The sequence below is a fragment of the Gigantopelta aegis genome, chromosome 15 (assembly GCF_016097555.1).
Source record: "Gigantopelta aegis isolate Gae_Host chromosome 15, Gae_host_genome, whole genome shotgun sequence".
NCBI lineage: Eukaryota > Metazoa > Mollusca > Gastropoda > Neomphalida > Peltospiridae > Gigantopelta > Gigantopelta aegis.
Genome location: NC_054713.1, coordinates 1,527,861 through 1,553,321, shown reverse-complemented (window position 1 = coordinate 1,553,321; position 25,461 = coordinate 1,527,861). Strand labels below are relative to the sequence as shown.

Below are 25,461 nucleotides of genomic sequence, written 5' to 3'. Positions count from 1 at the left end.
GAGAGAGAGAGAGAGAGAGAGAGAGGCAAACAGACCGACCGACAGAGAGCAAAAAGAGAGTGGGGGACACATTGTCACCACTCATGATATGCAAGTTAGCAAGGATTGATTTTTCGTTTATTTTAATTCAAATTCCGATAAAAACAGTGTCTTTCACGGCATGCGTAGAGTATACAACCATCATGCACATAAAAGTACTTCAAACTTTATCTAACCACTGGACTACACCTCACTCCAGACGTATATCTAGTTTATCTACCTGTGTGTGTTGTATACACGTATCAAGGTATCTAACCACTAGACTACACCTCACTCCAGACGTATATCTAGTTTATCTACCTCTATGTTGTGTATCAACGTATCAAGGTATCTATCCAGTGGACTACACCTCACTCCAGACGTATATCTAATTTATCTACCTGTGTGTGGAGTATAAACGTATCAAGGTATCTATCCAGTGGACTACACCTCACTCCAGACGTATATCTAGTTTATATACCTGTGTGTGGTGTATAAAGGTATCAAGGTATCTATCCAGTGGAATACACCTCACTCCAGATGTATATCAAGTTTATCTACCTGTGTGTGGTGTATAAACGTATCAAAGTATATCCCCTGTGGACTACACCTCACTCCAGACGTATATCTTGTTTACCTACCTGTGTGTGGTGTATACACGTATCAAGGTATATATTCTGTGGACTACACCTCACTTCAGACGTATATCTAGTTTATCTACCTGTGTGTTGTGTATCAACGTATCAAGGTATCTACCCAGTGGACTACACCTCACTCCAGACGTATATCTAGTTTAACTACTTGTGTGTGGTGTATAAACGTATCAATATATCTAACCACTAGACTACACCTCACTCCAGACGTATATCTAGTTTATCCACCTGTGTGTTGTGTATAAACGTATCAAGGTATCTATCCTGTGGACTACACCTCACTCCAGACGTATATCTAATTTATCTACCTGTGTGTGATGTATAAACGTACCAAGGTATCTATCCAGTGGACTACACCTCACTTGAGACTTATATCTAGTTTATATACCTGTGTGTGTTGTATACACGTATCAAGGTATCTAACCACTAGACTACACCTAACTCCAGACGTATATCTAGTCTATCTACCTGTGTGTTGTGTATACACGTATCAAGGTATCTATCCTGTGGACTACACCTCACTCCAGACGTATATCTAATTTATCTACCTGTGTGTGATGTATAAACGTACCAAGGTATATATCCAGTGGACTACACCTCACTTGAGACTTATATCTAGTTTATCTACCTGTGTGTGATGTATAAACGTACCAAGGTATCTAACCACTAGACTACACCTAACTCCAGACGTATATCTAGTCTATCTACCTGTGTGTGGTGTATAAACGTATCAAGGTATCTATCCTGTGGACTACACTTCACTCCAGACGTATATCTAGTTTATCTACCTGTGTGTGGTGTATAAACGCATCAAGGTATCTATCATTTGGACTACACCTCACTCCAGACGAATATCTAGTTTATCTACCGGTATGTTGTGTATAAACGTATCAAGGTATCTAACTACTGGACTACACCTCACTCGAGACTTATATCTAGTTTATCTACCTGTGTGTTGTGCATAAACGTATCAAGGTATCTAACCACTGGACTACACCTCACTCCAGACGTATATCTAGTTTATCTACCTGTGTGTGGAGTATAAACGTATCAAGGTTATCTATCCAGTGGAATACACCTCACTCCAGACGTATATCTAGTTTATCTACCTGTGTGTGGTGTATAAACGTATCAAGGTATCTAACCACTAGGCTACACTTCACTCCAGACGTATATCTAGTTTATCTATCTGTGTGTTGTGTATCAACGTATCAAGGTATCTATCCTGTGGACTACACCTCACTCCAGACGTATATCTAGTTTATCTACCTGTGTGTGGTGTATAAACGTAATATCAATCAGCGAGGACAAGCGAGAGTTTATTAACGAACGACTAGCGGCGCTAATTCCGTCCTAGGTTAGCTGAGTGATCGTAAAGTTTAATTTGCCGACCGCCAGGGGCGTGATGTGATCAGTTTGTTTTTAATAACGGAGGTCGGTCTCAGGTAGTGTGTGGCTGTCACTGGACTGCTGGGAACAAGCTGGTCGATTAAAGTTCCAGACCCTAGAAAAACTAGACATTTAAATTAGTTAGTCTACATAAAAATAAAAAATAAATGTTTTTGTGTGTGTTGTTTTTTAACGACACCACTAGAGCACATTCCTTTATTAGCCTTAGGCTATTGGATGTCAAACGGTTTGCAAAGGATGTTTTGTATATACCTTCACACAGGTAGGATACGACATACCACAGTCTTTTGTATACCACTGGTAGCCCAATGGGCCCACCGACTGGGATCGATCCCAGAACGACAGCACATGAGACGAGCGCTTTACGACTGGGCTACAAATCTGTAATACATGTGTTTATAATCACAGTAAAGCGAAACAAGAGTGTGTAACTTTGAAAAGGGGACGTTCCCTTTAAAAGTAGACAAGAGCTCGTATCTATATCAGTTACTTCTCAGAGGTATGTACAGTTTTCAAATTATGTAAAATGCATTGACGAGGATAAAAACGAAACAATCCGATGTCCGGAAATGGATAATCTAAATACATATAATAACAAGTAAGCAATAATTGATTTGAGTTAACAAAAACGGCTCTAATTTTGAAAAAGTATCCGCAACCCTATCTCTGTACGAAATGGAGGCGGTTACAGCTAAAATCTCGACTCGCAATATTATAGCATCATTCAAGTACTAATGGCAAATTGAAACACGACCACCGTTTTAATAAAATATTGACCATTTCTCCTCACCATGTTATAACATCAACTCACAATCCGGCCTCACCTAAATCATTTACCATAACATCAACTCACTATCCGGGCTCACCTAAATCATTTACCATAACATCAACTCACTATCCGGCCTCACCTAAATCATTTACCATAACATCAACTCACTATCCGGCCTCACCTAAATCATTTACCATAACATCAACTCACTATCCGGCCTCACCTAAATCATTTACCATAACATCAACTCACTATCCGGCCTCACCTAAATCATACTATTTACCATCATTTAACATCAACTCACTATCCGGGCTCACCTCACCTCAACTCATCTTTACCTAAATAACATCAACTCACTATCCGGCCTCACCTAAATCATTTACCATAACATCATTTACCATCCGGCCTCACCTAAATCATTTACCATAACATCAACTCACTATCCGGCCTCACCTAAATCATTTACCAAGGACAGTGAAAATGCACACGGAGAATACAAGGAGCCAAGGTTGCGTTCAGTACATACGTTTTCCCAAAAGTGTTCGCTTAGCATTTGAGAGACTGGTTCTCTTTTCATTTCAACATTTTCGTGCTTATATCCAATTAAGGTTCAAGCAGGCTGTCCTGGGCACACACACCTCAGCTATCTGGGCTGACTGTCCAGGACAATGGGCTAGTTGTTACTTGTTAGGGGTTAGTAAGAGACAAGCGGGTGTAGTGGCCTTACACCTACCAATTGAGCTCTTGAAAACTCGCTCTGGGTTGGAACCGGTACTGGGCTGCGAACCCTGTACCTACCAGCCTGTAGTCCGATGGCTTAACCACTGCACCACCGATGCCGTTACTGGTTCTCTACGTGTCACATGGAAATGTTAAGAATAAACCATTAACGACATATCAGCACATTGTATGTGTCTAGCAGACAGGGCAGTACATACCACGATATTTGATGTACCGGCCGTAGTGTGTTGGTTAGAACGCAAAAAAAACCGATTCTTCGGTCCATCCCGAATACTCTAGGACGTTAAGCTGCATATAGGCGTAAAAAAAAAAAAAAAAATATATATATATATATATCTATACTGAAGTGGGTTGTGGTATTGAGGGGATTGTGTGTGTGTGTGGGGGGGGGGGGGGGCGGGGCAGAATACATATTTATTAAATTGATTTTCAACTAGGTTACAACTCATTATCTTCAGGCTTGGCTTCAGGCCAATTGCCTGCCCCACCCCCCCCCCCCCCCCCCCCAACGCATCTTTAGAAATGGGATGAATAGTGTCCCCTTCCACCACACCCACACACACCCACCCCATCCGCTTCCGACGCTTGTAAGGTAAGATAATACGAAATAAGATGACAGCAACTGATTTTTGCCAAGTGTTCATGTTCCCATAGACAAGACAGCACGTTCCACAACATTTGATGCATATGAGTATTGGGACACAGGTGGGGACGAAGAAAACCGAATGATCCGTCCATCCATATATCGATCGATCAGTGTATCCAGACATCCATCCAGACATCTACCCATCAGGATATCCACCCATACATCCATCCATCCATCCATCCTTCCAGACAGACGAAGACCTACCTCTATGAGTGTCAGGTCAGTCAGTATCCACGTGCTTGTTTCTGATTTCCGGTATCCTTTGGAAGACCCAAACAGCCGGAGAGCCTGCGAAGTGAATGTAACACATTTAATACAATTAGACTCATCCGCGATAGGTCATTTCTTCAGGCTGCAATTGTCAGTCCGCCTTATCCGATGCAATTAGCTCGCTAACGCTTTGGGCAGATCCAGTAACAAAGATAGCCGCAGGTAACTGAACGGACGTCATCAACAAGCTGCCAAACGATAGCGCAAAGCATTTCGGCCAATGTCGTCATTTTCCGCTCAGCTGGATAACGCCTTCGCATTGGATACTGCTTTCGGCAAATGGCGTCGTTTCATAACTGGTCGATGTTCTAAAAATATCTCCGTCCAATGCGACAACGAGATATAAATATCTTTTTGGACTGATCGCTTCAAAACTTATTATGACGGCACGTTAGGTCCAGTTACTTTCATATTGGAGTCGGAGTGGAGATAGTATCGCATTACTTATCTTCGTTTACAATTTTCGAAGAGAGCGATTTCTCGCACTTTACAGAAGGTCCGTAATTTGAACTTGGAGGCGCGAAAAACTGAACGTCTGAAAAATTAATAACTTGAAATTACAAGATCAATATTTACAGTTTTACCGGTCAACTTTTAATAATACAGGCTCCCACCCTGAGCAACATTAATGGCACATTGTGGAAGCGTAACGCAATTACATTAACACCGCTCTCTCTCTCTCTCTCTCTCTCTCTCTCTCTCTCTCTCTCTCTCTCTCTCTCTCTCTCTCTCTCTCTCTCTCTCTCTCTCTCTCTCTCTCTCTCTCTCTCTCTCTCTCTCTCTCTCTCTCTCTCTCTCTCTCTCTCTCTCTCTCACTAACCACTAGCAAACTAACCACTGACCCGCTGTCCTAAATAGACATCCCTGGAACCAAGAGCGAGTTTAACGATTCAGTGGTTAGTTTTAAGACCGCTACACCGACTTAAATAGTAATAACTGGTCATACACAAATACAATATACTGACAAAAACCCGTTATTATCAGCAAGAAGAAACCACCGGTTCGATTTACGATATAGGTAATTAATTTTAGAAGGAGATGAGGAAGGATTGTGTCGGCGTGATAATTGCGCGACGGCCAGCTGTGCCCGCAGTAAAACATCACATATGCAATGTGGCAGCGTCCCCGCCATGAATACCCATTAGTGAAGGACTATAAGCAATCAATTGTGCATCCTGATAGCAAGCAGTGCAACTGTAAGCGGCAACTGTAGCAGAGGTCTTTACAGTCAAGTCCTGATCAGTCACACAACCTTGGCTGTAGTTAGATGCTAACGGCTACCATTGCTGCCCGGCGTCATTGTGAGGATAGTAGGTTCGGTGTTCGAATCCGTGTACTGGCTACCATCTAGAATCAACCGATATGTGATACTGTGCCGACACAAGAAGTCTGTTTTCTTTAACACCACTGGAGCACATTGATTTATTAATAATTGGCTATTGGATGTCAAACATATCGTAATTTTGTGACAGTCATAGAGAGGAAACCCGCTACATTTTTTCATTAGTTGCAAGGGATCTTTTATATTAACCATCCCACAGAGAGGATATCACATACCACAACCTTTGGTATACCAATCGTGGTGCTCTGGTTGGAACAAGAAATAGCCCAATGCGCCCTCTGACGGGGATCGATCACAAACCGACCGCGCATCAAGTAAGCGCTTTACCACTGGGCCATGCCCCGCCCCTTGTGCCGATAGCTGCACTAGCGTCGGTGATGTCGCTGATGAGCCATATGATTTATGGTTGATAGGAACTTGGTTCGCATCCCTACACCGGCTACTAATGAGGGCCTCGTTCCATGAAGCAAGCTTGGCACTTAAAGTGATCGTAACGCTAAGATCGCGTCATGGAACGGGACTACGAAAGTTAAGTATCTATTTGAAAAAAGGGGCGGGACATAGCCCAGTGGTAAAGCGCTCGCTCGATGTGCGGTCGGTCTGGGATCGATCCCCATCGGGGGGCCCATTGGGCTATTTCTCGTTCCAGCCAGTGCACCACGACTGGTATATCAAAGGCAGTAGTATGTGTTAAATTGTCTGTGCGATGGTGCATATAAAAGATATCTTTCTGCTAATCGAAAAAAGTAGCCCATGAAGTGGCGATAACGGGTTTCCTCTCTCAATATCTGTGTTGTCCTTAACCATATGTCTGACGCCATATAACCGTAAATAAAATGTGTTGAGTGCGTCGTTAAATAAAACATTTCCTTCTTTCTATCTGAAAAGAGATTAAGAGTCTATGGTATTGTGTCAATACGGCTAGCGTCGGTGATGTAGTGGTTAGGCCAACGGACTTACGGCTGATAGGTACTGAGTTCGCATTTCGCTATTAGAACAAACCAAACATTTAACGGGATTCCTATAAGACTATATATCAGAATTACCAAATGAATGACATCCAACAGTGATGATAAATTAACCAATGGTTTCGTTCAACAAAACAGACTTTCACTACAAAATCATTAAAGATGTTATCGACTAACAGATTAAAACTGGATATTACATTTGCATAATATATATAACAATAGCAGTGATTGTATATCAAATCTGTTTGTGATCGTCCTAGTGTCTGTGATCGACCTAGTGTGTCTGATCGTCCTAGAGTTTGTAATCGTCCTAGTATTTGTGATCGGCCTAGTGTCTGTGATCGTAATAATGCCTGTGATCGTCCTAGTGTCTGTGATCGTCCTAATGTGTCTGGTCGTCCTAGTGTGTCACTGATCGTCCTAGTGTGTATGGACGTCCTAGTGTGTCTGATCGTCCTTGTGTGTCTGATCGTCCTAGTTTGTCTGATCGTCCTAGTATCTGTGATCGGCATAGTGTGTCTGATCGTCATAGTGTTTGTGATCGTTTTAGCGTTTGTGATCGTATTAATATATGTAATCGTCCTAGTGTCTGTGATCGTAATAATGTGTCTGATCGTCATAGTGTGTCACTGCGCGTCCTAGTGTGTCTGATCGTCCTTGTGTGTCTGATTGTCCTAGTGTTTGTATTAGTTTAAGCTTCAATGTTATCGTACTATATATTTTTCTCGTAAGTAAGAAATTACTTGGATATCAAAGAAATAGTCCAGTGTGCCCACCGACGGGGATCGATCTTAGACCGCATCATGCGAGCGCTTTACCACTGAGCTACGTCACGTCCCTGGGTTCCGAATGCGTGGCCTTGAGCCCATAGTTTGTTTAGCAACGTGTTGTCGTGGCTGGCAGCTGTTACAGCATAGGTGTCGCAACACGGGGCCAGCAACTAGAGGGGCCAGGAAAACAGCAATTGTCTTTCAAATGGGGGAGGACTTGGGATCCGTAATGTTCAGGGTTAGGGACAATGTCCCCTGTCGCTCTCTGTATGTCTCTGTCTGTCTGTCTGCCTGTATGTCTCTCTCTCTCTCTCTCTCTCTCTCTCTCTCTCTCTCTCTCTCTCTCTCTCTCTGTGTGTGTGTGTGTGTGTGTGTGTGTGTGTGTGTGTGTGTATCACTCTATCTCTCTCTGACAGTCTCAAGTCGAGGCGCCTGGGACAGGACGCTTAAAACATCATGGATATACAGAGGTCATTGATTGCGTGATTCTTCTTTCCGTGATCTTACAGAGTTTGTCTTATCTATTATTGATGACTAATTAATGTGAACAATACGAGGACTCGCTAACCAGTGTTCCGCGTCCTAACAAGCATGCCGTTTGACAGGGCGGATCAAGAGACTAAACCAAGGCAGGCAGGGACTTCATTTCTCAAACTTTTACGGGAATGCAGGACGTTTTGCTTCCACATTTCAGGGGCGGCGTGTAACTTAGTAGGTAGGGCATTCGCTATGCAACTTGGATCACATGATAGACCGACCTTCGAACACCCATAAGTATTCGTTCCATCCCAAACATTGCCTCTACCTTTCCTCCCATTTGTATATCAAAACCAATTGCATGTACTGCCCTGTCAGTGGGAATATGCATGTAAACGATTCCTTGCTGACAGCAAACACAAATGTGGCGGCGTTGTTGTGACGATGATGTGTCAGATTTAACAACTATCTTAGATCTAAAAGCCTGGGATTAAGGAATCAATGTGTGCTAGCTGTGTCGTGGAGCAAAACGAGTTACGAGATGATGACACGATCTCAGATACGGCACGGTTCAAAGCAGCTGAAACCATATTTAGTTTGACCTAGATTGGAGATGGAAAAGTTAAAAGTTAAAGTATGTTCTGTGTAACGATACCACTAGAGCACATTGATTAATTAATGATCGGCTATTGATTTTTTGTATGTTTTATTAATTATGTTTAACGATACCACTAGAGCACATTGATTTATTAATCGTCTATTGGATGTCAAACATTTGGTAATTTTAAAATATAGTCCTAGAAACGAAACACGCTACTTTTTGTTTTTCATTAGTAGCAAGGATTCAGTTATATGCACCATTCCACAGACAGGATGGCACATACCACGGCCTTAAATATGCCAGTCGTGGTGCACTGGCTAGGACGAAAAATAGCCGAATGGATCCACCGACGAATATCTATTGTAGACCGTACGCGCATCAGCCGATCGCTTTACCACTGGGCTAGCTCCCGCCCCTAGATTGAAGCCAATTTCAATGACCGAATGGCACGCCAGAGGCCGAATCGTAAACCGCATGACCTAATATTAGTGATGACCCATTTATAATATGCCCCAGGTTAGCAGTTTTAAATATTGCAAACGGACTTTGGAAGTCAGCTTTAACATGTATACCTGTAACATAAATTTAGAGAGATTTGCATTGTTTAAAGACACCAGTAGATCACATACTGATTTATTGATAATCGCCTATTGGATGCCAACTGTTTTGTTATTATACCATGTATTAGTAGTCTTCAGAGGAAACCGCTATATATTTTTCCCCATTAGCATCTGTTTATATATATATATATATATATATATATATATATATATATATATATATATATATATATATATATATATATATACGTGTGTGCGTGTGTATGTGTATGTGTGTGTATAAGTCGAGTGAAAATGGTTGCAATGTTAAAAAATATATATATACCCCTCCCCCATAAAACAGTAGGTCCACCGAACACAACGCAAACAACGACAATAACTAACCCTTAAATGAAAATACATTTAAAGATTCAAGGATTGTCTGTTATTTATTTTACGTTCATCGAGGTGTGAACGAACAAACAAATAGCATCTGCAAACTGTGTGAATTGGCGAAGCTGTTCTCACATAAGTTTGCGGATGATTATTTTTATTCATCCCCAGATGAAAGTAAAAGAAATAACAGACAATACTTATAATTAAATTTGAATCATACTAATAATGACATTAAAAGTTCACATTTTATAATTTTGTAATTATTATTATTAGTTTTAAAACAATAACGCTTGGTAAGACAAATTACCAATATAAAATGACGTCATTAGGTATGACATTCTCTGACGACATAAGCTTTACATTCATCGAGAAATGAACAAACTCCCGTTGTTAGGGCTGGACCAATGGGATGACGTTAAATTGTAATGAATCTAACGGAAATTTAATGTTACAAAGATATTGAAAAAACACTAAAACATAAAGACTGTGTACGGTTTGTAATTCCAATGAAATGGAAGATGAATTCCATTTTAAACTGCAATGCGACCAATATAGGGTGTATACTACCAAATCAAATCCCATAGATGACAATAGTAACATATACGGCTAAAACTCCTACCTGCAACGTATCAACCGACATAAACGCCACGGATATAAATACTACCACCCCTTACACTTAAAGTGAATCAGAAAAAAATGGGGGTCAAGCTGCTCGTTTCTGAGATAACGGGTAGCGTCTATGACTACCCTAGTTTCGCACAAAATTTGAGTACTTTTTTTTACAGGTACCCCATACATGTTTCAAGCACAAGGCTACTTGACACATTGGTACTAGATGAAATAAAATTGCACATTTATTTTACCCAGATGAAACTATTATTTTTTACAACCAACACACTCACATTTATAACCAATCACAGGACTTGTGGTGTTCACTTCTCTATCAAAAGTTCGGTGCACCTCGAACTTTGACCCAGCCGGAAGTTATTTGGTATAGTACTACCTATAATGATCTAAGACAAAACATATTAAAGGATATTACTACAGACTGCCTAGTGTTTTTAAGCTAATCCAATTATTAACTACTGAAAACATTAAAGAGCTCAATGACCTTGGGGAATATTTAATTCGGGCAGATAATTATAAAAAAAAACCCAGCTTGATTTAATATACTAGATTTTATAAAAATAGTTATATTTGTTTTGTGTTTTTGTCAACATTTGCCATATTATGTAAAAATCACTCCCCACCATTATACTGTACATATTGTATATACGCATGTATTTATTATGTATGCTGATGAGTTGTAAAACTTAAAGGGACATTCCTGAGTTTGCTGCATTTTTAAAAGATGTTATCTACAAATAAAATGTTTCTACGATTAAACTTACATATTAAATATATTATCTTATTTAGAATATTAGTGGCCTTATATTGAACGTGTTTCTGATCGTTCTAATATTTGTACTAGGTTAATTTTCATTTTATTTCCTAAAAAATGTCCCTTTAATGCAATGAATAAACTTGACTTGAAACGTCTTACATAACGCACCATTTGTAGACCAAGTGACATTATCGAAATCTCCAGTGTACGAAAATATCAAATAGTCATCAACAAACGATTATTTATTATTAACGCGTCTGCTTGAGTTCATGAAAGATGGATGTAGAACGCCTATAAATAGAGTCAGATTCTACGACTTCGTGAAATACATCTCCAAAAGACGCACTCGAAGAGTAAATGACGTTAACGTTGATATGTGACGTTGTATAATTGGTCACGTGATTGAGACAAATCCAATAGCCTCCAAGAGGAGTATTCGCTGACCTCGATTGCTCACCGGTGAGGTCACGAGGTCTAGAGTCGCAGAGTTAGAAAGCCGATTTTGCAATACATGTGAGTTAAAAGTTTCTTTTGTTTAACGACACTATTTGGGCATATTGATTTATTAATCATCGGCTATTAGATTTGGTAATTCTGACAGAGGAAAGAAAGAAAGAAAGAAATGTTTTATTTAACGACGCACGCAACACATTTTATTTACGGTTATATGGCGTCAGACATATGGTTAAGGACCACACAGATTTTGAGAGGAAACCCGCTGTCGCCACTACATGGGCTACTCTTCCGATTAGCAGCAAGGGATCTTTTATTTGCGCTTCCCACAGGCAGGATAGCACAAACCATGGCCTATGTTGAACCGGTTATGGATCACTGGTCGGTGCAAGTGGTTTACACCTACCCACTGAGCCTTGCGGAGCACTCACTCAGGGTTTGGAGTCGGTATCTGGATTAAAAATCCCATGCCTCGACTGGGATCCGAACCCAGTACCTACCAGCCTGTAGACCGATGGCCTGCCACGACGCCACCGAGGCCGGTTTCTCTGACAGAGGAAACCCGCTACATTGTTCCATTAGTAGCAAGGGATCTTTTACATCCACCAGTCCACAAACAGGGTAGCACATACCGTGATCGTGGTGCACTGGCTGAAACGATAAATAGCTCAATAGGCCCAACGACGGGGATCGACCACAGATCGACCGCGCATCAAGCGAGCGCTTTATCACTGGTCTACGTTCCTTTCTAATAAGGTGAGAAACCTTGCGATCCGATTTTCATCAGGGTAGGAGCTGACATACGGTGGGGTTGGCATCGGTGGGTGGGGCTGGGAGTGGGGTAAGGGATGGTGGTGGTTGTTTGGTTCAGTCTGACAATTTAAGTCGGCTGGCCTCACACGGTGTGTATGTGCTGCGATACGACACAATTCTGTAAGATGCGACACGATATCTTTAAGAATGGCACCGTGTGTCTTCGATACGATCGGTGATTGTACGATACGAAACGATATCTTTAAGAATGGCACCGTGTGTCTGCGATACGATCGTTGACTGTACGATACGACACAATTCTGTAGGATACGACATGATATCTTTAAGAATGGCACCGTGTGTCTGCGATACGATCGTTGACTGTACGATACGACACGATATCTTTAAGAATGGTACCGTGTGTCTGCAATACGATCGTTGATTGTACGATACGACACGATATCTTTAAGAATGGCACCGTGTGTCTGCGATACGATCATTGACTATACGATACGACACGATATCTTTAAGAATGGCACCGTGTGTCTGCGATACGATCATGGACTGTAAGATACGACACGATATCTTTAAAAATGGCACCGTGTGTCTGCGATATGATCATGGACTGTAAGATACGATACGATATCTTTAAGAATGGCACCGTGTGTCTGCGATACGATCATGGACTGTAAGATGCGACACGATATCTTTAAGAATGGCACCGCGTGTCTGCTATACGATCATGGACTCTACGATGCTATCATGTCGTATCTTGTCTGCTCATAGGGTTTCTAACACAAAGTTGTATACAAACCGTTGGAAGTCGTACTACCGAGTTCGCGGAGTTTCTCTGCGATTCTGCGCAATAAGATCATATAAGATTAATAGTCAGGGAGCCAAGGCTGAAATTTGTGGTCACGGTGAACCCTTCCGCCAAACTTTTTAAACCATTTTTTTTTATATTTCAGGTTTATCATGAAATGTTGGTCTGCTCTGCGAAATCCATTGCGAATTCTACATAGGGCATCCACTTCATGGGCACCATAGAATTTTCTAAGCTACATGTTTTTATCAAATGTTTCGAAGTGCTTTTATGGAAAGTTATGTTGCGTATTATGCAAAATAACAGAATATCATGTTTAGAGTAAATATATCATGAGAAAATTAAATTTGTCTTGTAATGACGTAAATAAGATGCAAGATATAGGTATTACGTCTCCGACGATGTTGGCGACGGTGTCAACGTTTACATGGCTTGAACATTAAATTTACCTTTAGCTCCATTTATCAAAAACTAAAAGTCCTGCATCAATGAAACTTGGTTTATAGCTGCGCTTATGTATGTTTATCATAACGAATGTTTAACAAATTATTTCAAAATGATAATTGTCTTTATTAAAATACTATTAATTATCATTTAGCTCAATGTTAAAGTTTCGCATTTATGTCAGTTTTGTACAGGTTATAAGTGTATCTCTGTTCATTTGAAGACTTTTAAAACAATTTTAAAGTTATTAAATTTATTAAATTAAAATTTAAAAGTTAATTAATTTGCATTTGACATGCATTGAACATCTCTGGATGCAATTATGAGCGACACAATTTAACTTTAAGTTTAGCGAGATGTTTAATTCCGAGGAATTCTAGTTTTTTATGTTTCTGTAGTTGTCACAACTCAAGGGGTGGGACCTAGCCCAGTGGTACAACGTTCACTCGATGCGCTGTCGGTGTAGGATCGATCCCCGTCGGTGGGCCCATTGCGCTATTTCTCGTTTCAGCCAGTGCACCACAACTGGTGTAACAACGGCCGTGGTATGTACTATCCTGTCTGTGGGATGATGCATATAAAAGATCCCTTGCTGCTAAAAGAAAAGAATAGTACATGAAGTTGCGACAGCGGGTTTTCTCTCTCAATATATGTGTGGTCCTTAAACATATGTCTGACGCCATATAACAGTAAATAAAATGTGCTGAGTGCGTCGTTAAATAAAACATTTCTTTCTTTCTTTCATGTCACGACTCAAATGTAACACGTGTTTAAGAAACATGTGCCATGCATGTTATCAAGAGTGGAACAAACAGTACATTTACGAAGAAATGATATGAAATAATGCAATTACATTGATACGTTTGTACTACCACTTGAAATAATAATTATACATCAGCTGTTATTATTATTATATACACGTATTCATTATATAACTCAAACACGTTCGTGCTTTTCATTTCCGGTGTTCATACTTCTATCATTGTTGAATCGTCACTAATACAGTCGTTCAAGCAGCCACTCTATAGGTTACAATATTTGTAAGGAGTGGGTGGCTTATTTTCCCCGAATGCTTGAATGTGAATTAAAAAAACATTTAAGTAGTAACAAGGCCTGTACAGGGTCATGACCTACTTTCCGTGACCGTGACCTTGGTGTACTTGGCAGGTGTGAGTCATAGTGGTGTGGTCTACTAGGGTGAACGCTCGCCCGTGTCCCTGACCGACTTAGGTTGGTACTGATGTCCTTGGACTGGCCCTGACCGATTTGTTTAGCATTGACCGACTTAGAAGGCAGTGACTGGTATACCTGGGCAGGTGTGCGACCTTGGTGTAAGTCATAGCCTTGACGTACTTGGTATGTGACTCATCGCCTAGCCTTGACAGGGATGGTGTAAGATCATTAATTGCTACTAATGGGAAAGTGCAGCGGGTTTCCTCTCTAAAACTGTCAGAAGTATGTTTCACATCCAATAGCCGATGATTAATAAATCGAGATGCTCTAGTGGTGTCGTTAACCTACCACTTCTAAGGACTGCCCGACGCGAGGTAGTGTATTTAATTTTAGCGCGCTGAATGATGAATGGTTATTACTGTTTACATCCGGCAAGTGATGGTATCTTGTGTTGTCAGTCTCTAAATAAAATAATTTACGGAACTTCTAGAAGTTGCGTTCTCAAAGTCTGGCAGAAGATTAATTGAATACAAATATTTATTTATAGTATTTTGTTTTAGTCATAGGGAAAGAAAGACATATTTGTCCCGAAGAAAGGAATGTTTGTTAAAAAGAAAGGCATATGCATTAAGGGAAGAAAGGAATGTTTGTTAAGAAGAAAGGCATATGCTTTAAGGGAAAAAGGAACGTTTGTTAAAAAGAAAGGCATATGCGTTAAGGGAAGAAAGGAATGTTTGTTACAAAAAAAAGGCATACACGTTAAGGAGAAGAAAGGGATTTTTGTTAAGAAGAAGAAAGAAATATGTGCGTGCGCGCGCGCGTGCGTGCGTGCGTGCGTGCGTGTGTGTGTGTGTGTGTGTGTGTGTGTGTGTGAAACATCCCCAGCCCATTGCTTTGAAGAAAGAACGACCTTGGCACACTTGGCAGGTGCCTGGCCTTGGTGTGAGTCATGGACCGACCTTGGCATACTTGGCAGGTGTCTGGCCTTGGTGTGAGTCATGTCCTGACCTACTTAGACTAGTTCCGTTGTGCCCTTGGACTGTCCCCCAGACTATTGTCCTTGGCCTGCTTACGACTGGCCTTGACCTATGTAGGCTCGTATTTAGATATAAAAGGGGGTGTTTTGTTAGTAGCGTCATTCGCTTGCCGAAAGTTCTGTGAACGAGATCTATTTTTGCTTTGGAGTTTGAAGATATTCTGGTACGAAGAAAATGACATCGGGATATTCGAGCAGTGTCAGTAGCAGCAGCAGTAGCGACGAGGACGACGTCTTGGTCTGAAAATGTTCAGAAAGACATACAATCAAATGTAAAAGAGTGACTACCAAACAAGATGAGGAGAAGAAGAGTATTCATTATACGGGTCAAACGGATGCTACACGTGACATTGGGGTTGGAACTGAAGATGGCGAACTCGTGGATGAACCCACAGATCAGACGGATGCTGCCTGTGAAACAGATGCTGTCTGTGAAACAGATGCTGCCTGTGAGGAAGATTGCTATTCGAGACGTTACGTGTTCTGTCATCGTCCCGAAATGAGACCTTTCTATGCCCGGATGCTGACGTATGCTCGGTGGCCCATACAATTACGTCAAAAACCAAAAGAACTTGCCAAGGCCGGTTTCTACTACACGGGAGACCACGATGCCATCACCTGTTACTGTTGCGGACTTCGCGTCTACCGATGGAAGAAGACAGACGACCCAGTGATGGAACATTACAAACTCTCTCCAAGATGTCCTTATGTGAACAACCTGTTCAGACATTAAATGTTTTAGACACTTGTGTGCTATGTTTTCATGTTGTATGTTGTGAATAAAACCGTGAATAACAGGTTTTGCTTTCTTATTTATGTCCTGGGTACATGAGTGTGTCTCTGGACGTGTCCCTATGGTAGTAACACTGGTAAAGGGTAATATTTTGGTAACGATGTTTTTTGGGAGCTCGCACGATGAGATTTGTGCTTGGGAGGAGGGGCACTGGTCATATGTATCACACACATTCAAACATTCCTGTACCATATCTTTATGCGTCATAAGGTATATAAGTAAAATAGTTTTGGAAAACTCGTCATTTGAAGTAGAACTTTCAGAGGAGCAACATGTCAGACCAATACAAGTTATATGTACCCGACGTGGATAAGTGGACCCGTTTCTATAAACTGCAGGCACAAGGTAAACTTCAACCTCACTTCGAAATTCAACGTGGTGGGGAAAGTCAGATCATGTACAGTGTGGATCGATGTCTAGAACTCTACGATCCCACGTGGAAAAAAGAAAAAGAGGAACAGAACAAGTCCCCGACACCAAAGTCGTCATGGTCTCCCCAACACAACAAGTGGTAGAGCAAGCCAAAGCCGATCTGAAACGGAAACAACAACAACAACAACAAAGTGGTACGGGTTGGAAAGCCCCGAAACTGCAGAAGCATTTCTAAATAAGCTATAAAAGGAACTATGTGGGTCAGATATCGTCATTTCATTTAGAGTCGTCATGCAGAGCACATGTTCAGAATGTGGTTTCACATTCTCGAGGAGAGACGCCATGTTAAGACATTTTCAACAAAAACATGCTAAAGGTCTACTACCACCACCACCACCACCACCACCACCACAGCAGCAGCCACCACCACCACCACCACCACCACCACCACCACCACCAGCAGCAGCACCACCACCACCACAGCAGCAGCCACCACCACCACCACAGCATCAGCCACCACCACCACAGCAGCAGCCACCACCATCACCACCACCACAGCAGAAGCAGCATCCCCTAAGATTGCTACATCCCTTCACCATGATCGTGTTGGGACCCACGTCGTGTGGAAAGACATTTTTGGTATACAAATTGTTGAGAGATGGTAAAATCCAGCCGCCTCCCCAGCGCATCATCTGGCTCTACAAACGATGGCAACCCCTCTATGATATGATCAAAAAGGTTGCTCGAGTGAAATTTGTTCAAGGTATACCTGAGAATTTGGAAAAGGGTCGTTATTTGGATCCCAGAGTCAGAAATCTCATCGTGTTGGACGACCTGATGTGTATGGCTAATAAAGACCCAAGGATCACCGACCTGTTCACAGAAGGAAGTCATCACAGAAACTTATCCGTCATCGCTATCAACCAGAACCTGTATCACAGCAAGGACCCGACACAGAGAAGAAACTGCCATTATCTAGCGCTCTTCAACAACCCCATCGACAAGCAGCAAGTTCTGACTTTGGCACGGCAGATGTATCCGGAAAACACTAGTCATTTCATGCATCAGTTTGAGGAAGCTACCCACAGGCCCTACGGACATCTCTTGGTGGACTTGAAACCGACCACACCCGAACATTGGCGTTTTCGGCCTAATGGTTTAGAGACGGGGCCGTCCGAATGGTATAAAGGCACGAGCGTAACGGCGAATGTCTCAGAAGACGTGCAACCACTGTCGAAGAAAGAGCTCTACCTGCAAATTATACAAAGGGGCGCATTCAAGAGAAAACTACCAGGCATACCCGCCTACGAAAGTGACGACGAAGAAGAAGATGATGAGGTAGAACCCTATCTGAAAAAAGTCAAGAGGATGCAGTCTTGCGATACGTGTGGTCTGGTCTTTAAAGACGGAAGCGACTTGCAGCGACACGTAAAAACGTGCGAAAAGGGAAATGGAGAGCCGTCGCCCGACCTGGAAAACGAAGGCATTCGTCTCATGGTGGAACGTGAATTCGACATCAATCGTGACTATCTCCAAAGCAAGAGGAAACGCTACGAAGAAAAAAACATGTCCCAAGATGTCATTGAAAGAAACATGAAGACATTGCAATGGAAGTTATTTAAAGACACGTACTCTCGCTTTCTGACATATATGCATTACTTTGACAAAGGTCCCAACACCAGGAAAATTTTACAGTTTGTGAATCCAGACAAAGATGTGAGACCACATATTCGTTCTAAATTAAATCAGTATCGTTCATGGATCGGCGAATATTTGGATGAACAAGACGACGACGATACCGACGATGAGGAGGACGACGATGATGAAGAGAAATGAACACTCATATTATTCGCATGTCGCCATTAAGGCCTCTCGATGTAACCCAATGTGTGTCCATTTCATGTGTAGTTGTGTCCAGAGAGACCAGTGGTTGTAATTTAGAAATAAAAAAAATGAAAAACCAAACCATTGCGTTTGTTTTTTGTGTTTTTTACTCTATGACTAGATTTGTGATTGGATATTTCTACCGCTACTTTATAGTAGCAAGAGCTGTGTGTACAAGACAGAACATACCACGACCTTTGATATACCAGACATAATACACTGGTTGGCTATAGCTTAATGGGCCACCTACGGGGATCGATCCTAGATCGACCACTGTATTTACCCATTTGGTAATTAAAAAGCCCTAGGGAAATACTTGTGTTTAAAATGCAGTTAAAAGATCATAGGTTAGGTTGGAGGGTTGAGTTGCAGTCACGCGTTCTTTCTTCAAAGCAGTGGGTTGGGGATGTTTCACACACACACACACACACACACACACACACACACACACACACACACACACACATTCCTTTCTTCCCTTAACAAACATCCCTTTCTTCTCCTTAACAAATATTCCTTTCTTCTCCTTAACGCATATGCCTTTCTTCTTAACAAACATTCCTTTCTTCGAGACAAATATGTCTTTCTTTCCCTATGACTAAAACAAAATACTAAAAATAAATATTTGTATTCAATTAATCTTTATTTTACGAGGAAGGAAATGTTTTATTACTCAACACATTTTATTTACGGTTATACGGACATATGGTTAAGGACCACACAGATATTGATTGAGGAAAGAAAGAAATGTTTTATTTAACGACGCACTCAACACATTTTATTTAACGACGCACTCAACACATTTTATTTACGGTTATATGGCGTCAGACATATGGTTAAGGACCACACAGATTTTGAGGGGAAACCCGCTGTCGCCACTATGGGCTACTCATCCGATAGCAGCAAGGGACTTTTATTTGCGCTTCCCACACAGGATAGCACATACCACGGTCGTTGTCCAGTTGTGGAGCACTGGCTGGATATAGCCCAATGGGCCCACCGACGGGGATCGATCCCAGACCGACCGCACATCAAGGGAACACTGAGCTACGTCCCGTCCACACAGGGTTATTAGAGGATGCTTGTATTGGGTTCTGCTTGAACATAATAAATAAATAAACAAATAAATAAATAAATAAATAAAATAAAAACAAATAAATAAATAAATAAATAAATAAACTAATTAAAAAAATAATAATAGAAAAAAAAAATTCTACCACATGAGATACGAACGACGTACCTTTCACGCTCAAGTCGACTACGCTAACGACTGAGCTACCGAGACATTGGCAAAGCCTGTCATTTAAACCATATATATGTGTGGGTGTGTGTGCGCTCGCGGGATGAAGCGACGAAATAGGTCAGTTCATAATAATCTTGTGAATGCGCTATCAGATAGTGTAGAACGAGAATTCCTTTTTTCACCTATTTCAATCATTTCGTCTTTCTGCCAGACTTTGAGAACGTAACTTCTAGAAGTTCCGTAGAGTATTTTATTTAGAGACTGACAACACAAGATACCATCACTTGCCGGATGTAAACAGTGATAACCATTCATCATTCAGCGCGCTAAAATTAAATACACTACCTCGCGTCGGGCAGTCCTTAGAAGTGGTAGGTTAACGACACCACTAGAGCATCTCGATTTATTAATCATCGGCTATTGGATGTGAAACATACTTCTGACAGTTTTAGAGAGGAAACCCGCTGCACTTTCCCATTAGTAGCAATTTGGGATCCTACACCATCCCTGTCAAGGCTAGGCGATGAGTCACACACCAAGTACGTCAAGGCTATGACTTACACCAAGGTCGCACACCTGCCCAGGTATACCAGTCACTGCCTTCTAAGTCGGTCAATGCTAAACAAATCGGTCAGGGCCAGTCCAAGGACATCAGTACCAACCTAAGTCGGTCAGGGCCAGTCCAAGGACATCAGTAACAACCTAAGTCGGTCAGGGATGCATGTATTTAGCAGAGGCGGGTCTAGGGGGAGGGACAGGGGCCCGCCCCCTAACATTTGCGACAGTTATAATTTTATTATATATTAATTTTAATTTGTTTTATGATCCCTTTCCAAACCTCCCCCAAAGTTCCCTTGGCATTCCGCCTCAGGTCACCCCCCGAGCCCCCCCCCCCCCCCCCCCCCCCCCCCAAATGGATTTTCTGGATCCTCCACTGCTTAGTGAATAGTTTTCGTACCATTTCATTTTGCCCGAATGTCTCCATCGGTTTTGCCCGAATGTGAAGGTTTCATCATACTATATTTAATAAACATTATTTCTCTTTAATAATTGTATTTATATACTATATTTAATAAACATTATTTCTCTTTAATAATTGTATTTATATACTATATTTAATAAACATTATTTCTCTTTAATAATTGTATTTATATACTATATTTACCTTTTTATTGTTTTAATGTTTGTGCTTATACACAGACCAATAGACCACAGATTATTAAAATATAAAACATTTAATAGTATCACAACCTGGCAATTAAGAAAATGGTCACGGCAAACACATGCCGTAGAAAAATAGGCTCCACGGCATTTTCCATGGCAGTTTTGAAAGAGAGGAGTTTAATTTATCAGTATTACAAACGAAAACATAATTAAGAACGTGACATTTAAATGTTGAAGGTTTCACCGCAAAATGCACGTTAATGTCACAGAAAATGAACATATCACGGCAATCTCTTAAATACAGCGACAAATGGAAATACCACTGCAATCCCAAAGGTATCGTCAGGATTATCATAGTATTAATTTTGTTTGTATAAATAAATAAAACAATTTATCATCCATTAAAGGCTTTTGTAGGAGATATCGCTGGCACTCTAATTTATGATTTGTCCTGAGATATTCTCCTAGGAGATATCGCTTCTTTTTGTTACGTCACTGTATATGTTTCAGCGCTAAACCTGTCATTAGTGACGTCACCCCACTGTCGTTCTGCTAGTTAACGAGTCTACCGCTGCCAAATATAGTGACATTCAACTAGTGGGGAAGCTTCACCCGATATTTGACCCGAATCATTTCACTTTATTGCAAATCTATGAGACTTTGACCAGAGATGGATATGACCTAGACATTTCATAATCTGCCGGCAGACAAGCTCAATAATGCCCCTTGCGGCCATTTTGGGCAAATCCAAGATGGCCGCCACTCGTAAGGCGGAATTCCATAACTGTTAAACTAAACATCATAGAATAATGTGTAATACATCCACTTTGGGGTTTTCAAGGTCGAGGAACTCGATTATGACATTATTTTTACGATTCAAGGTTAATGTTAAGGTCAAATCACCATTTCAAGGTCAAAATTGGTAAAAACACGACATATTCTACACACTATGGTAAAATTAATCACAGTGGTTTCATTATTAGCCCATATCATATTTAAATGAAAATGATGAAATCTGATAGGTTACTATGTTTGAATCTAAATTCTAGATTCACGAGATTTAACATATCAGTATTCAAAGCAGTCACTATGCGGTCTGTAACAGGCTGCCTGGTGACTGCTTGTATATAATAATGAATCTTGACAAATCTACTGACCCTGGCATAATTAAACATGTCATGCTTATTGTCAAGAAATCCATAGCATTCCTCAACCCTGGCCAGACTCCTGTCCTTCGTGCGGATCAGCCCCTGTATGCAATAGCCAAGCAGCTACAGTGGCAGTTTCCCACGATCCTTGACGAAGATAAGTATGTCTTAGTGATGGATGCACTGCACATCAAGGACAAAGCACAACTTATGCTTGGGAAGTTCATCCGTGGGTCAGGATGGGAGTGGGCGATGACTACAGCAGAGGTGTTCACAGCGGGTAGAGCTGCATCAACTCTAGATGAACATCACATCAAACGCACCCGCTACGCTCACCAGATTTCGCTTGTAGCATTGTCACTACTCAAGCAAGAGGCATATTCTATCTACTGTGAGGAAGTCAAGGGGCCACCTGAACCCTTTGAGCTATGGAGCGTGAAACGCGGTGAGAATGCCGACATGTTCAAGTACTGGTCTCAGATCATCGAACTGGAGCGCATCGTGTGTCGATAACCCACATTACTGGCATTGTTTACAACTATCGCAAATGGAAAAGAATTAATATGGATGATAAAAAGAATACGTCCATTGTGTCTTGTGATATCATATGTTTATCAACTCGGTGTCGATAAATTATGACATCTCAAGACACTCATGGAGTATCCTCTATTAATCAGAGAAAAATGCGACAGGGGCGGGATTTAGCTGAGCTGGTTGAGTGCTCCCTTGAGGTGCGTGCGTCGCAGGATCGAACCCCTTCGGTGGATCCATTCAGCATGTTGTTGTTGTTTTTCTCGTTCCAACCAGTGTACCACAACTGGTTGCAGGCCGTGGTATGCGCTTTTCTGTCTGTTGAAAAGTGCATATAAAAAATCTCTTGCTGCATTAGGCAAAATGTAGCGGGTTTCCTCTGATGACTACGTGCCAGAATTATCAAATGTTTGACATCCAATAGCCGATGATTAATTAACCAATGCGCTCTAGTGGTGTCGTTAAACAAGACACACTTTTTTTTTCTCAATGCGACACACCGTAAATGTTCGAGTAGCAGACTACTTCGATCAGAGGCCGAGTTTCACAGCGTGACAAAAAAAAAAAAAAAAAAGAATCCTGCCTTATATAATATCAGGTTAATTGTCACATTATCCTCCTCACTCCCAATGCATCATGTCAAAAGCTTTCTAACACCACGGCGAGAATACCAGGAAAGGAGAAGCTAGGTTTGCTAGCCTACATTAGAAGATGTCACAACAAGGATATGGCAGACAATGAAAACCATAAAGCCATAACAATAGAAGCCTGCCTTGAATAGAGGCGTGGTCTCGGAACATTGTTGTATGCAATTTAGTAAACAATGGGCTCAGAAATAAAATAACTTGTAGCAAATTGCATAGTATGAAAGGGGCGTTCCCTGTGGGAAGACAAGGAAGGACATGTTTTAGTTACGGTTATATGGCGTCGGACATATGGTTAAGGACCACACAGATATTGAGAGAAGAAAGCCGCTGTCGCCACTTCATGGGCTACTCTTTCCGATTAGCATCAAGGGATCTTTTATATGCAGCATCCCACAAACAGAGTAGTACATACTACGACTTTTGTTACACGAGTTGTGGAGCACTGGCTGGAACGAGAAATAACACAATGGGCCCACCGACGGGGATCGCGCATCAAGAGAGCACTGAGCCACTGAGCTACGTCCAGCCCACCATGTGGGAAGGACTATATCTACAAACGTAACGAGCGCTCGCTAAACCGTGGTTCTACTTAACGCGTAGTACAACATTCTCCAAAGTTACATCAGCAATGAGAGAGAGAGAGAGAGAGAGAGAGAGAGAGAGAGAGAGAGAGAGAGAGAGAGAGAGAGAGAGAGAGAGAGAGAGGAGAGAGAGAGAGAGAGAGAGAGAGAGAGAGAGAGAGGGGGGGGAGGGAGGGAGGGAGGAGGGAGGGAGAGAGAGAGAGGAAAAAAGAAGAAAAGAATAAACATGAATATTCATTATTCGTGTCCTATAGGACGAACGCATGACAAGTTTATTAACGTAATCACCATTACTCGACGTTTAACACGTGTCACGAATAACCAACGGGCATTGGTTCATTCCAAATATAACCAACCACTGCATTTTGTGCGTGTGTTTTTTATGCTAATTATCTAAAGGTCTTATCAGAAAATAATACATTGATCGATATGCATATTGCACACAAACACACAAAAAACAGTCTTCAATCTTTCACTTTTTAGCTTCTTCTGTTTTCTTGTCCGCGGATATGCATACATCACAGAAAAAGAGCCTGCAATATTAAGTTCTCTTTTCTTATTTTCTTTCTCTTTTTTTTTTGTTTTTGTTTTTTTCAGCGGATACTAAATGTCGAAGATAATTAGTGCTGAGGATTTCACGCCACGTACAGACCTGTTCGTGTCCTGCGCATCAATGCCAGATTGCGCTCTGCCGTTAGCGCCCAATGGAGAAGCGCTCGCCGATCTGGGATCGTGGACCTATTGGGTTATTTCTCGTTTCAGCCAGTACAACATGCTGTGGTATGTGTTACCCTGTCTGCGGGATGTGCATATAAAAAATCCCTTGCTGCTAATAGAGAATAAAATGTAGCGGGTTTTCTCTGTAAGATTTTATGTCAAAATTACCGAATGTTTGATATCCAATAGCCGCTGATTAATAAATAAATGCGCTCTAGTCGTGTCGCTAAACAAAACAAACTTTAAACGTTGGTCATCGGTTGGTAAATTCAGCTGATGACTCACGCAGCCCGCACACGGTGATATTTTTAACACACATGACCAAAGATAAGAAACACGATAGACATTTGCCTCACGACCACGAGAGACGACCCCCCCCAACCTCTCCACCCCCCACCCCCCAAAAAAGAAAGAAAAAAGAAAGAAAAAAAGAAGTTCAAAATGTGTGTAAACAACCGTTTCCGAAGTTTTCTTTTACAAAAAAAAGAACAAAAAAAAAAGAACCCAAACAAACAAACAAACAATAGCTGTCGGCATGCATTGAAGAATTCACCCTTCATATTTTTTTACTTTAACCTCCAATTCATCTCAAACTTATCTTCTTGACCATGAAAAAAAACATTCCACGATTATGACGCTACTTGGAAAATAAAGCGGCATATACGCGGATTTTGTTCTTAGTTGTTAGGCAATGACGTCACAGATCGCTGCCTAG

General features: G+C 41.4%; 1 protein-coding gene across 1 annotated transcript in view; it reads right to left on the bottom strand.

Annotated features, from left to right (window-relative positions):
- LOC121389661 overlaps positions 1-25,461 on the bottom strand; it is a 179,891-nt gene that overhangs the window by 99,533 nt on the left and 54,897 nt on the right. The window contains exon 2 of the mRNA XM_041521309.1: positions 4,442-4,525. The gene's annotated coding sequence lies outside the window, so the exon portion shown is untranslated. The remainder of the gene's footprint in view (positions 1-4,441; positions 4,526-25,461) is intronic.